Source organism: Canis lupus, chromosome 3, assembly GCF_048164855.1.
Source record: "Canis lupus baileyi chromosome 3, mCanLup2.hap1, whole genome shotgun sequence".
NCBI classification, from domain to species: Eukaryota; Metazoa; Chordata; class Mammalia; order Carnivora; family Canidae; genus Canis; species Canis lupus.
The window spans coordinates 53,483,130-53,495,983 of record NC_132840.1 but is presented as its reverse complement, the minus strand read 5'-3'; the positions used below and the strand labels follow the sequence as shown (position 1 = coordinate 53,495,983).

General features: G+C 45.0%; 1 protein-coding gene and 1 long non-coding RNA gene across 6 annotated transcripts in view; one reads left to right on the top strand and one right to left on the bottom strand.

Moving 5' to 3' along the window:
- Positions 1–12,854, top strand: part of SHISA6 (shisa family member 6) — a 278,218-nt gene that overhangs the window by 151,468 nt on the left and 113,896 nt on the right. The window lies entirely within an intron of this gene.
- LOC140630611 (uncharacterized) lies at positions 2,923–12,633 on the bottom strand. 4 transcript variants are annotated; one of them, XR_012028369.1, is made up of 6 exons: positions 12,513–12,625; positions 12,165–12,320; positions 8,106–8,355; positions 5,439–5,554; positions 4,999–5,053; positions 2,924–3,959 (listed from the first exon to the last, which is right to left on the bottom strand). It is a non-coding gene; the product is annotated as an uncharacterized lncRNA (long non-coding RNA). The 4 variants fall into 4 exon arrangements; XR_012028371.1 differs by having other exon boundaries at positions 2,923–5,053; positions 12,165–12,317; positions 12,513–12,633; XR_012028368.1 differs by having other exon boundaries at positions 2,923–5,053.

Below are 12,854 nucleotides of genomic sequence, written 5' to 3'. Positions count from 1 at the left end.
AGTTTTATTTTGATTCCGTTCTCTCTTTGGCCTCTTGCATTTTAGTCTTCAATTTGTCTTTTTCTTCTATCTCTTTTTTTTTAAATTTTTTATTGGTGTTCAATTTACTAACATACAGAATAACCCCCAGTGCCCGTCACCCATTCACTCCCACCCCCCGCCCTCCTCCCCTTCTACCACCCGTAGTTCGTTTCCCAGAGTTAGCAGTCTTTACATTCTGTCTCCCTTTCTGATATTTCCCACACATTTCTTCTCCCTTCCCTTATATTCCCTTTCACTATTATTTATATTCCCCAAATGAATGAGAACATATAATGTTTGTCCTTCTCCGACTGACTTACTTCACTCAGCATAATACCCTCCAGTTCCATCCACGTTGAAGCAAATGGTGGGTATTTGTCATTTCTAATAGCTGAGTAATATTCCATTGTATACATAAACCACATCTTCTTTATCCATTCATCTTTCGTTGGACACCGAGGCTCCTTCCACAGTTTGGCTATTGTAGACATTGCTGCTATAAACATCGGGGTGCAGGTGTCCCGGCGTTTCACTGCATCTGTATCTTTGGGGTAAATCCCCAATAGTGCAATTGCTGGGTTGTAGGGCAGGTCTATTTTTAACTCTTTGAGGAACCTCCACACAGTTTTCCAGAGTGGCTGCACCAGTTCACATTCCCACCAACAGTGTAAGAGGGTTCCCTTTTCTCCGCATCCCCTCCAACATTTGTTGTTTCCTGCCTTGTTAATTTGCCCCATTCTCACCGGTGTGAGGTGGTATCTCATTGTGGTTTTGATTTGTATTTCCCTGATGGCAAGTGATGCAGAGCATTTTCTCATATGCATGTTGGCCATGTCTGTGTCTTCCTCTGTGAGATTTCTCTTCATGTCTTTTGCCCATTTCATGATTGGATTGTATTCTCTTTCATTTTTTTCTGTTTATTTTTAATTTTTGAATTTCTCTTCCAAGGTATTTTTATGACTACAAATATGTATTTAAGACTGTTTAATTCATTTTAGCATGTTGTGTTCAGAATTTCTTCACAATTTCTTTTGGGTAGAGTTGGAAGAAAATTATTGCCAGTAGGGGTGTTTGGATTCTCATTTTGGTTTTTTAAAGATTTGTATGTATTTTTTAAAAAAATTTTATTTATTATTTATCATAGTCACACAGAGAGAGAGAGAGAGAGGCAGAGACACAGGCAGAGGGAGGAGGGGAGCCCGATGTGGGATTCAATCCCGGGTCTCCAGGATCGCGCCCTGGGCCAAAGGCAGGCGCCAAACCGCTGCGCCACCCAGGGATCCCAACTTGTATGTATTTATTAATGTTTTTCTACCCATTTCTTTGATACAGGGCAGTGTAGAAGATTCCTATTTTAATGGTAACCTTTTCTATCAATATAGAAAGTACAGTTTCTCTAATTGGCATTATTATTATGGAGAATCTTATTTCCTTTGTCTTACAGGACCCCATTCCCCATCCCTGGGCTTCTTTTTGCCTTTACTAGCCAATCTCCAAAGCGCTTCTCTGTCTTCCTTTTGAGCTTCTTCTTGTCTAAAAACAATGCTATAGAGAACTGCTATGTTGATTTACACGTAGTTACTACTCTGACCTACCAGGACACTTTTCAGTGTTTTCATACCTGGAGTGAACTTTCTTATTCCAACAGTAGTTTTAGAATGTTCTTAGGCCTGCTGCAATCTCCTCTCTTCTCTCTTCCACATATTTTATTCCAGATTCTTTTTGTTCTCCATAGGGCTCATAGCAGGAATGGAAGGACAACTTTCTGAGATTTGTTATATTTTCTTAAAAGTAATTTAAAATGGGGGCATTTTCTGTTTTCTGGCTGTGCTGAGCACATCTCTAGAAATAACAGGGCTGGTATTAAGGCCAGATCTGTGTGATTGTAAAACTTTTAGTTGTGTTATACAACAGAAAGATGGACAGGGTTCATGGAATGTACAGGTGCATGGATAAAGCTACACAAGTGAGCAGCATCTTATTGATCAGCCACAGTGCTCAGCCTCTTTTTGCTGCTGACTCTGGAAAGCCCTACCTGGTGATTATGAATTTACTAATTGTATGTAGGGCTAAATATTATGTCATTGACAGCAATGAAATTATGTCATCACCCCTGTCCTCAGTGGTTGAACTGAGGTTGATTATAAAATTCATTTTACTAGTGTGGCAGTTACAGGAGAACAGGAATTAGAACTTTGCGGGGGGGGGTGGGGGGGGAAGAGATTTATTTATTTATTTGAGAGAGAGTCTGCATGTGTGTACATGTGAGTGGAAGGAAGGGGCAGAGAGAGAGGGAGAGAAAGAATCTCAAGCAGACTCTGGACCGACTGAGGAGCTACACACAGGGCTTGATTTCACAACACTAAGATCATGAACTTAGCTGAAATCAAGAGTTGAATGCTCAGCCCTCTGAGCCACCCAGATGGCCCAGATTCAGAATAACGTTTATGGCAATGTTGGGCCGCATGGAAGGTGAGACATTTAAGCAGATGATGACGCAACTCTCAGGCAAAGAACTAGCTTAAACGCCACTGTCAGAGGTCTCTGATACAAAACCAATCTCCAGATCTAAGAACTTCTCTTAGTTTCCATTCCTTCTTCTTTTTTGCCTTTTCTCCAGAATCTGATACTATGGACTTCCCACTCTTACTTGAAAATCATCTCTCATGACGCTAGACTAGAGCTTCTTTTGCTCATGCCTTTTTTTGCCTCCTTCTCCGTGTATACTTACCCTTCCCTCACCCCACAAACCTGCACATTTTCCAAATGCGGTATTGACCCTCTATTTTTCTCTTTCTTAAAACTTTCCCATAAAGGATGTCCTAATGTGCATGACTCCTGGCACCATTCCTAGCCAAATATCCCAAAGCCCTTCTCTTTTGCCTTTTTTTAAAAGATTTTATTTATTTATTCATGAGAGACACAGAGAGAGGCAGAAACACAGGCAGAGGGAGAAGCAGGCTCCCTGTGGGGAGCCCGATGCAGGACTCGATCCCAGGACCCCAGGATCACGCCCTGAGCTGAAGGCAGATTCTCAACCACTGAGCCACCCAGGTGCCCAACATGTACAGTTTTTGAGATACAGTTCTCACCTCTCCTATTTCTGTGCTTTCTGGCCCCAGGCCCCTTTCCCTCACCTAGTGGGGGGTGTTCTGTGCCTCTTAGATCTCATGAGAGAATACACCTTCACAGTCTTCACTCAGAGTTGTTTTATCCAATTAAAACTCTGTCCTTCTCAGCTAATGTGGGAGGGGAAGAGGAGCAGGGAAAAGTGACCCACCAGCTCTTACATGCCCCACCTCTATGAAGGTCTAGTGACTTCCGCTCATTTGCCATTGGTCCACACAAGTGGCCAAGCTTCAGGATAGCAAAGATGTATTCTTGCAGTGGGATGGAAGGAGAGTCAGGCCAGTTAGTAGATAGTATGGGATGTGTCACTTCTGGGTGGAAACTGTAGGCCACGACTCTAAGGAGCTGAGGTGAGCATCAGTAAGGGAATAAGTGAAGGTGTCAATGGGAAGGTACAGATTCTTCCCTTAAGTCAAGGTCATACAGATATTTGGAGTGCTGGTAATTGCACCCCATGGAGATAACTGTGGTGTCCTGCCTCACAGCGTCCTACCCTTAACCTCGAGCCCCGAAGCAGCTCTCTCATGGAGAGGAAGGTTTGCAAGAGAACTCATCCCATGAAGCTTGGGGTCCCAGAGAGGGAGGCCCCTGAGAGCCCACGCTTCTTGGTGGTCATGTTAACACAACTGGGGCTTCATAAAATGCTCTACGTGAAGTTCACACTTAATGGAATCACTCAGAGAACAATCACTCTCAAGACTCAGATTTCACTGGATAAAGTTCAGGAGCTGTCAGGGAACAGAATAGGGTCCATGCAGGTCCCTGCACCCTTTGTCTCTTCCCATGGGCAGACACTTCCCAGGAGCCACCTGGATGCACAAAATACCAAGAATCTGATTAGATTACCTTTCTTGCAACTGGCAGGTTTGGGGACTCCTTCTGGAAGTTTCTGTAGTGGAGCATGACGAAACCAGCCATCCCTGATACTGACAACAGGGCTTCTTGAGAGAGGGGTCAGAGACTCAGTGCCCTCCCGGCCACCCCATGCGGTTCTGGAAAGGCCCAGGCAGAGTGTACCTGCCAGAGTTGGGACTGCGGTTCGGGTGGATGTGGGCGTAGGGTGGCTGAGACAGGTGCTGGTGCTCAGCCAGCCTCGTCTCCATTTTGACTAATTGGTTTCTCTTTTGTTTTATGGGACTTGACAGCCCTGGTTGTGGCTTTTTGTGGTTGACTACCCCCGGAGTACCTAATTACAGAGGAGATTTTTAAAAGCAACAATGAACACATTTTCTAAATATGTTCTCTGTCCGATCCCTCCCTGGGTAATTGGACGCAGAGAGAAAGGAGGGGGAGAGTGGTATTCCCAGAGGCCTCCTGTCAGGCCTAGGCAGGTCCCACTGGGGCCACTCAGGGCCACAGTCACCTGGAAACCCCAAGGCAGGGATGGCAAGGAGGGTGCCCCGGCCTTGAGGCCACACCTCAAGCACATGAGGCTCTGACACCTGCCTTCTCCCTGACGGCTGAGGCACCCCACCCCCTGAGAGCTAGGTAGGAAATTATACACTTCAGCCAAAGAAGCGAGGTGTTCTGTCAAAAGAAAAAATAAAAATATCGAGCAGCTTCTAGAAAGATCAAAGCCAGACTCAGTAAAAAGCTCCTGGCACAGGTGATTCTGAGACTCATTTCTTTGTTCTTTTGGATGAGAAAGAAGGGTAGTTGCCCTAGGAACAGTGTCCTTACCCATCCACCCATGTGTTCACGTGTTCATTCTGTGCATTTGACCCCATGCTAGACAGTGGAATGGTCTATCGCCAAGAACCTACCTGGGCAAGGAGGGGCCCCAGGGCATCTGGAGCAGGGTCCTGATCTGGCCCCCCACCAAAAACCAGAAGGAGCCTAGGGACATACCTCTGTAGCCCAGCGCTATGCTGGCTCGGATACCACTGTGCTTCCAACTGCCTCTCTGCAGAGGAAGAGGAAAGAAAATGCCTATAGTTAACTGGCCTGGCTATCTCCTTATGTCTGGCTAGCCACCTCCATCTGCCCTCTCACTGCTTAGAAAGGCCTGGAACTCTCTACCAATTACAAGCTGCAGGCAGACGCTGAGGGGCGGCAGAGTGAGGCATGAATCACAGGGACCTCTCAACTGGAGAGATGTTCTCATAACAGCCAAGGGATGCTCAAAGATGCACAGTAATGCCCTGTTGCACTGCACACACACACACACACACACAAACACACAAACACACATGAGCACAAGGAGATTTAACCTCTTTGCCTCTCACCTATCCTTTCCGGAGACTTACATGGAAGTTGTGAGTCATTTTACAGCACAAGAATGACCTCACCTTTGGGCTCATTTTTTTTTTTCTCCATCTGTTCCCAAGGCAATCAGAAGGGACTGTGCAGGCCTTCCACGAAAACCTTCCCACTAATGTTCAGACGCAGGTTCTGATCCAGAGACCTGGGGGGGGGGCGGCGTGACACAGCATTGCTGACAAGTCCCGGGGGGTTGGCACTAGTCCAAGGACAAACTCGAGATACCAAAGTTATAGAGTTAGGGTTCTGACACGGAGTGCACGTGAGACTCATTGGGGGAGCTTTTAAATATCCCGTTGCCCAGGCTGAACCCTGACCAACAAATTCATAGTTCCTGGGGCTGGGACCCGCACATCGTAATTTCTACATCTTTCTGCATGATACATTTACGCAGCCCCGGTTGAGATCCACTGGTCCAGGAGCTGTTTCCTAGCATAGTGGGTCTGTTTCCTAGCATAGTGGGCTCATGTTCAGCTGCTTAGCTCCCATCCCAACCCTGGACCTGCTACCTACTCTCCAAAATATTTATTTTCCAACCAGCTGGGCACTGCATATTTTTTCCAGATAGCTAGACAATACATATTATCATCACAGAAGAGCTTTTTGAAATGTATCCTTTTCTACAGATAACCAGTAGCAATATAAGCAAAGACTGTACATCCAGTACACTCTCTTTGCATAGAAAATTAATTCTCGATTGTCAGTTAATGGTTTATTGGCTTCTCTCCGTCTCCTGGAGAAGACTGTGTTGTACATTTACACAACTGTGCAGTACATAGACACGCTAGGTGGATGGGGTTAACCTCTTACACAATCCCTCCACTTTTGACTTCCCATCATTTTAGACTCCTTGGTTGTTCCTTAAGAATCCTAAGGAATTGGGACCCCTGGGTGGCTCAGTGGTTGAGCGTCTGCCTCTGGCTCAGGTCATGATACCGAGGTCCTGGGATGTGGGTCCCCACATGGGGCTCCCTGCAGGGAGCCTGCTTCTCCCTCTGCCTGTATCTCTGCCTCTCTTTCTGTGTTTCTCATGAATAAATAAATAAAATCTTTAAAAAAAAAAAAAAGAACCCTAAGGAACTAGAATCTTGATTCCCTACATCTTCTACCTTCTTCAATGTCATCTGTGTTTCTGAATTTTGGTACACAATGCCTTTGCCCACCTTGTTGGCATGGCTGGCTCCTACCTGTTTTTCAGCTCTTTCTAGGCTTTGGGAGGACCACACCTCCCCACACCAAGATAGGCACTGCAATTCTAGGCACCTCTGTGCTCTCCCAGCAGTCCATGGCGATGCCTGTTATAATCCTCAGTATATTGTGCAGTATTTGCTGGTTTTCTAATCTGCTTCTCCCATCAGACACTGAGCTTCTTGAGAGTGGGAGTGGCGTGCCCACCTCTCAATGTACACCATCTTGCACAATGCTCATAACATAGCAGAGGCTCAAACAACATTTATTGAATAAACCAATAGTTCCTCTCCTCTTCCGCACCCCCCCCCCCGGTTTTTCTATTGGGTTACATAAAATGTACAGAAACTGATCTGCTTTAGCATGATTCTGACTGGCATATTTGCTCAAACCAGTCCATACTCAACAAGAGTATAATTGGAATACCCAGTCCTTCCAAAACCCTGCCAATCATTCTGCTGTGTAAATAGGCACAGGTGATTGGTTCTAATCAAAGTCATTAGGGTGGTTCTGGAATGATCCTGCTGCCATATGTAGATAATTATGGCAGAAGTCTAAATTTTGGATGCTAGCCAATCCAAATAGCATTAGCATGAAGAATTTGCATAGAACAAAAGGAGAAGGATGGCACAGTATTTGGACATAAATAATAATGACTAGTATTTATATAGCATTTTCTATGTGCCAGGCATCCTCTAAGTGGTTTACATATATTAACTCATTTACTCAACAGAACAGCCCCATGAGAGGAGTACTGTTAGTATCTCGGTTTTAGAGGTGGGTAAACTAAGGCTCTGGGAGGGTAGGTAACTTGGCCAAGACGATACAGCTGGTAAATGGAGAGTCTCCACTGGAACCAGGTAGACTAGCTTCGTTTCTGCGCTCTTCACTGCTATACTGCCCTAGAGGGTGGGATTCTTCTAGAATAGAACTTCAATCATATATCTCAGTATGACTCTCTTAACATACTCCACAGTTCATGTGTTAGTAAACAAGGAACCTAACTTGATTTCTGGGAACAGAATAGACCATCAGGTCTTCCATCCTATTAGAGCAGCAGTCCCCAAATCTTAGGTATACCCAGTTGACTTTTTTTTTCTCTCTCTCTCCCTCTCAAATACGCGCGCGCACACACACAGACATACCCATCTGTCAGGAAGTAGAGACTTAGGAACCTTCAGTGGGCAACTTATCTATAAATGCAAATTAAACACTTTTTTTCACAGTGAGAACAGTGCCGTTTTCCTAGAATTTTATTTCCTTTGGATAGAAGAATGGCAAGCCAGAATCAGGATTTTGGTTTCAGGCTGGTGGTTTCTGAGTCTCACACACTCCTGTTAATGATATCTCTGTGTGTCCTTACTTAATGGTTCTTTTGGGGTCATCCAGGAAGCTAAGGCCCCCTCCTTTGCCCTCTGGGGTGCATCCAATCCCCTTCCCCCATGAAGAAAATGAGAGTGAGGGATCGTTAGCACACAGCCAAGGACCTTCCTGTGAAATGAACTTACCCTCATTCCTGGAGTTTCTGCACCTTTTGTGAGAACCATTTTCTTGGTGATGTCACATTTGAAAAATTAGGACTTGGAGTCAATCTTTTTGCACGACTATTTCTTCCAAGATGTGGTCTCCCCAACGTCTGTAAACAAGTATGACGCGATGTGCTCAGACCAAGTAGACATACTGTCTCTTTCCATCTCTGAAGTTAGTGGAGAGTGTAGGAGCTGATATTTTGAACAAAGTTCTCCATAGCAGACCCTGCTGCGAAAGAAACACGCAGCCAGGTAAGGACTTTACGATAGATAGCTTCCATCTTCTCTGTACCTTTTATCCCACGTGGGAAACCATTAGAACTTAATTTAAAAAGAAAAAAGCATCAGTATCTTGAAAGCAGCAGTTCTCAAAGTGTAGCCCAGACAAGCAGCATCTGCATTACCTGGAAACTTGGTGGAATGCACATTCTTGGGTTCTAGTCGAGACTTCCTGAGTCAGAGACTCTGGGGTGTGGATTTGAAATGTGTGTCCTAATAAGCCCTCCAGGGAGTTCAGACACACCCTTAGGTTTGAGAACCACTGTTATAAAGAACTAGCATAGGGGCACTTGGGTGGCTTAGTGGTTGAGCGTTTGCCTTCGGCTCAGAGTGTGATCCCGGGGTCCTGGATCAAGTCCCTCATCAAGTCCCTGCAGGGAGCCTGCTTCTCCCTCTGCCTATGTCTCTGCCTCTCCTTATGTGTCTCGTGAATAAATAAATAAAATCTTTTATAAAAAAGAGAACTAGGATATAAAATTAAATTATGCTTCTTAAGATACAATCTCACCCAAGAAGATGGGTGCAAGGGATATGTTATTCAAGTATCATGCCCTCAAAGGATATGTCTCAGCTGATGTGTTAGCTAGGAATGAAATTCTTTACCAGGCACGAAGTCAAATTGTAAGGAGCTTGACACAAGCCCCCGGGAAATTGAAGCCATTCATTTATTACTGACCCCAGAAAAACACTTCCCCAGTGTACAAACCATTATTTGCCCATTGATCAAGGCAGGTGGGATGTGGTTGGAGGCTGATGATTAATTCAGATGATTCTTACTTGGAAGAGCTCAGCTGTCTTCCTTGCTATGATATTAAAACCGAAGATTCTGAAAGTTAATTCAACCAGTGACTTTAATCATCCAGGGTGATAGGCTGCACTGAGAGACTAAAGACTGGGGCCTTGGTCACATTCCAATGTTATTGCTTTTAACTGGGGCCATGGCAAGACTCACAGAGCAAATGGAACAAGCACAGTGTGATCTTTAAAATTAGTTACAAAGATCAAAACATTAAAAAAAAAAAGCTGGAGTGATTTTTCTGAGCATAAAAATGTATTCTTTCAGAAAGAATTAATTTGATAAAATTACTCATTAGACCCATGTATCGTTGTGTCATTATAGTTGCAGTGTCTAAAATAACTTTAACTTTCTGAAGAAGCTGGTATAAAATCTAAAAGTTAAATATCCAATTAGGTCACGCAGTAACCAACTTGCCTTTCCAATACCAATCTGTGGGGAATACTAGTTATGATTACCCTCTGTTGGTTTGAGAAAGGAGCTCTTGGAGTATCATCCCAACCATGTTTGGATGACATCATAAAGGCTCAGAGTTCCCCCCACCCCATGACACCACCACAAATGACCTGGGTAGACCAATGGTTGTGACCTAATGCATTGCTTTTAATACATATATCTTTGATCATCTTCCTTTCTCTGAGTCCAGAGGGCATCAAGATGAAAGGTTTATATAGCGTTGGAAAGAGAGTGGTAAGAAGTCCTAGGCTCACAGAATTCTTTAGGTTGGTAGAAGAGTTCAGCTCTCCTTATCCCCTTCTGTTGGCATAGCCTCAAGCTGTGGGTTAAGACCCAGGAGTTTTAATCTTCCAGAGGTTCAAGAACTCTCCTTGATTCTTAGACCTTCTTTTAAACCAGCCTTGACTCCCTGACATTACAGTCCACAGTGGCAGCTGTTACCAAGAAGGAGTAACTTAAGTTGGCTCTGACCTCACCTTTGCAGCATGAATATCCCTGATCAACACCATCATAGAAGAGGCTGGATGACTTTGCCCAGTTCCCTGAAGCAATATCCATCCACAGACATCACATCGTGCCCATAGGTCCTTCACCTTTGTCTTTTTGAGACTCATAATGACTCTACAAGTTAGGTACAAATGAAGAAAAGGAAGCTCAGAGAGACTGAGCACCTTGTCCAACCTTGCACAGTTCCCAAAGGGCAGAGCTGGTATTTGAGCTCAGGTCCAGTTAGCTTTAGGGTTATGGGAAGGTCTAACTCTAAACCCCGTGGCCTGTTTGAAAGTGGGTCACCCCAATACACTACCTTTCAATAATAACCCTGCTGATTATGTAGAAGTTTCCTAAGTAGAATAAAATTAGTCTTTCCTGGTGCATCTGTTAGGTCCTAGATGCCCCAAGCATGCACTACACCAGTCTGACTGGCTCTAGCCCTAGTTCTGGAGGTAGTAATGGTCAAAGTATGGCCTTTGGACCTATTCCATCAACACTACCTATGAACAGGTTGGAAAAGCACCTTATCAAACCCCATCTGAGACCTCCTGATCAGAAACTCTAGGGATAGGGCCTGGGATTCTGGGTTTCTGCAAGTCATCCACATAGTTCTCCTGCATTGGCCGGGTCTGAGAACCACCGGTCTCACCTCTCCATCTTGGAGGGAACAACACCTATTTCCTCTTTGACCTTGTCAGGTGACTAGCATTCATTTTATTCTGGGTGCTTTAAGTTTTATTTACCACACACATGCCCCATAGGATCCCAATGGGTGTGTTCAAGTGTCTCCAGGCTTTCTGAGATGTGGGGACTTAAAAAAAAATAGGAAGAAGCAGAAAAATTCTACCTCTCCCTTCTGTTTTCTCTAATGAATGCCCACCACATTATGATTTCCCTTTGAAAAGGGCACGTGGTTTTCTTAGTTTCCTTTACCCCCACAAGGATATTTAAAGAAGTTAAGAAAAAGGTTGTCTCTAAATATGTGAGGCTGTTGCTTCTTAACAGCAACTTGTAGTGGAAAGATGAGCTTTGGAGACCTATGGAACTGTGGGTAAATAGCCTTCCTACTTTCCTGGCTTTGAGACTTTGAGAAAGAATCCGTTCAAATCTCTGAACTTCCCCCACCCCTACCATATTTTGATGTTAAGAAAATCATGCCACATAGGGCTGTTGTGGGAATTGTATGATGTAGGAGGTGCCCAGCACAGCACCTGACATATTGTAGGTATTAAATAAATAACAACCATTAATATTATTGAGAGTGAAATTGGTCTTATTTCCTCAGGAATAGAGTATGGAAGCCTCTGGAAAAATGTGGTGTATGGCCTTCAGGAAAAATATAATGTATTAAAACTATAATTCTGTTTAAGCTCTCCTGCATGTTTTTGAGTTTTGAAAGGAAATCATGTCTTGAAGATCTAGACTTCTGAAAACTGGCTCTATGGCTTGATGTCCGAGTCCATTCTGGCAGTCCCACCACTGAGTATTGTGTCCATCCCCTTTGTCCTTATGCATACCTCACAGGAGCAATGTGGAAAGCACTAGAAAAGAGGACTTTGACCAGTGGGTGAAAGCAGTAAGTAGGCAGGTTACCGGATAGCTGGATGTCACTTTCTAACAATTAGGGGGAGACTCCATGGAACGAGGAGCCTGCCACAGATGTCCTGAGTGGGGTTTATTGGAGGTAGGTAGGATAGGTTATTTCCACATCCTTCCCAACTATGAGAGCCTTCGGAATAGGATTCCCATCCGCCTGGCTCCCTCCACTAGCAGGTGTGCAGATAAGCCCAAGTGCCTATTCAAATGATTGAGTGAAAGAATGAATGAATAAGTTAATGAGTGAATTAGTGGCTTCCCTTTGATTCTGCACCCCCAGGCCACTGTACCATTCTACACCTGCCATCACTGACTGTCCTAACTCCACTCGGACTTTGAGTAACACACTCTTCTGGTTGCAATTATGTTGAGTGCAAGTAACAGCAAACCAGCCCTTATACTAAAAGGAGTTGATTTACCTGCCAAAAAAAGAAGCCTCTTCTTCCCCTCAGGGCTGCTTGATGGCTGGAAAGTTCCAGCTGTCACATGGTCCTCGCATTCTTACAGAAGAGCAAGGATGGAGAAGAGTATTGCCAGCTCATACCCACTTCTGCTTCTGAACCACTTCTCTGCTGCTGGACAGACCATCACACCAGGACATTAGCAACAACCATTCATTGGACTCATGTCTATGTGGGGAGGCAGTTGGGGCAGGCTCGACTGGGCAGGGGTTTTCTTTGTGGGGTTTCCTAGTGTGTCAGCAGGGTGGATCAGCCTCTGGAGGATCAGCACCTGGCCACCTGCTCGTCATCCTTCCACTGGCTCACCTGGGCTGGTCCTGCCCGCCCCCCCTGCAGCATTTCCAGGAGAGGGCAGAAGCACCCTAAGCCTCTTGAGCCCGGGCCTCGGGACCATCACTTTGTGTCATCTGCTGGCCAGAGCAAATCTGGCAGTCAGAAGCTGGAAAAAAACAGATCCCCGCCCTCCTGATAGGAGTCACTGCAAAGTCACAAAGCCCAGAGATATGCTCCTCAGGGGGGGCTGGAGAGGGGAGGCCATTCATCTAGGGCAGAGTCATTAGCCAAAACTGAAACTGGCAACTTGCCTTCTTCCTTCCTGCCTCTCTCCTCCCTCTCCCCCCTTCTCTTTCTTTTTTTGTAGGCTTTACC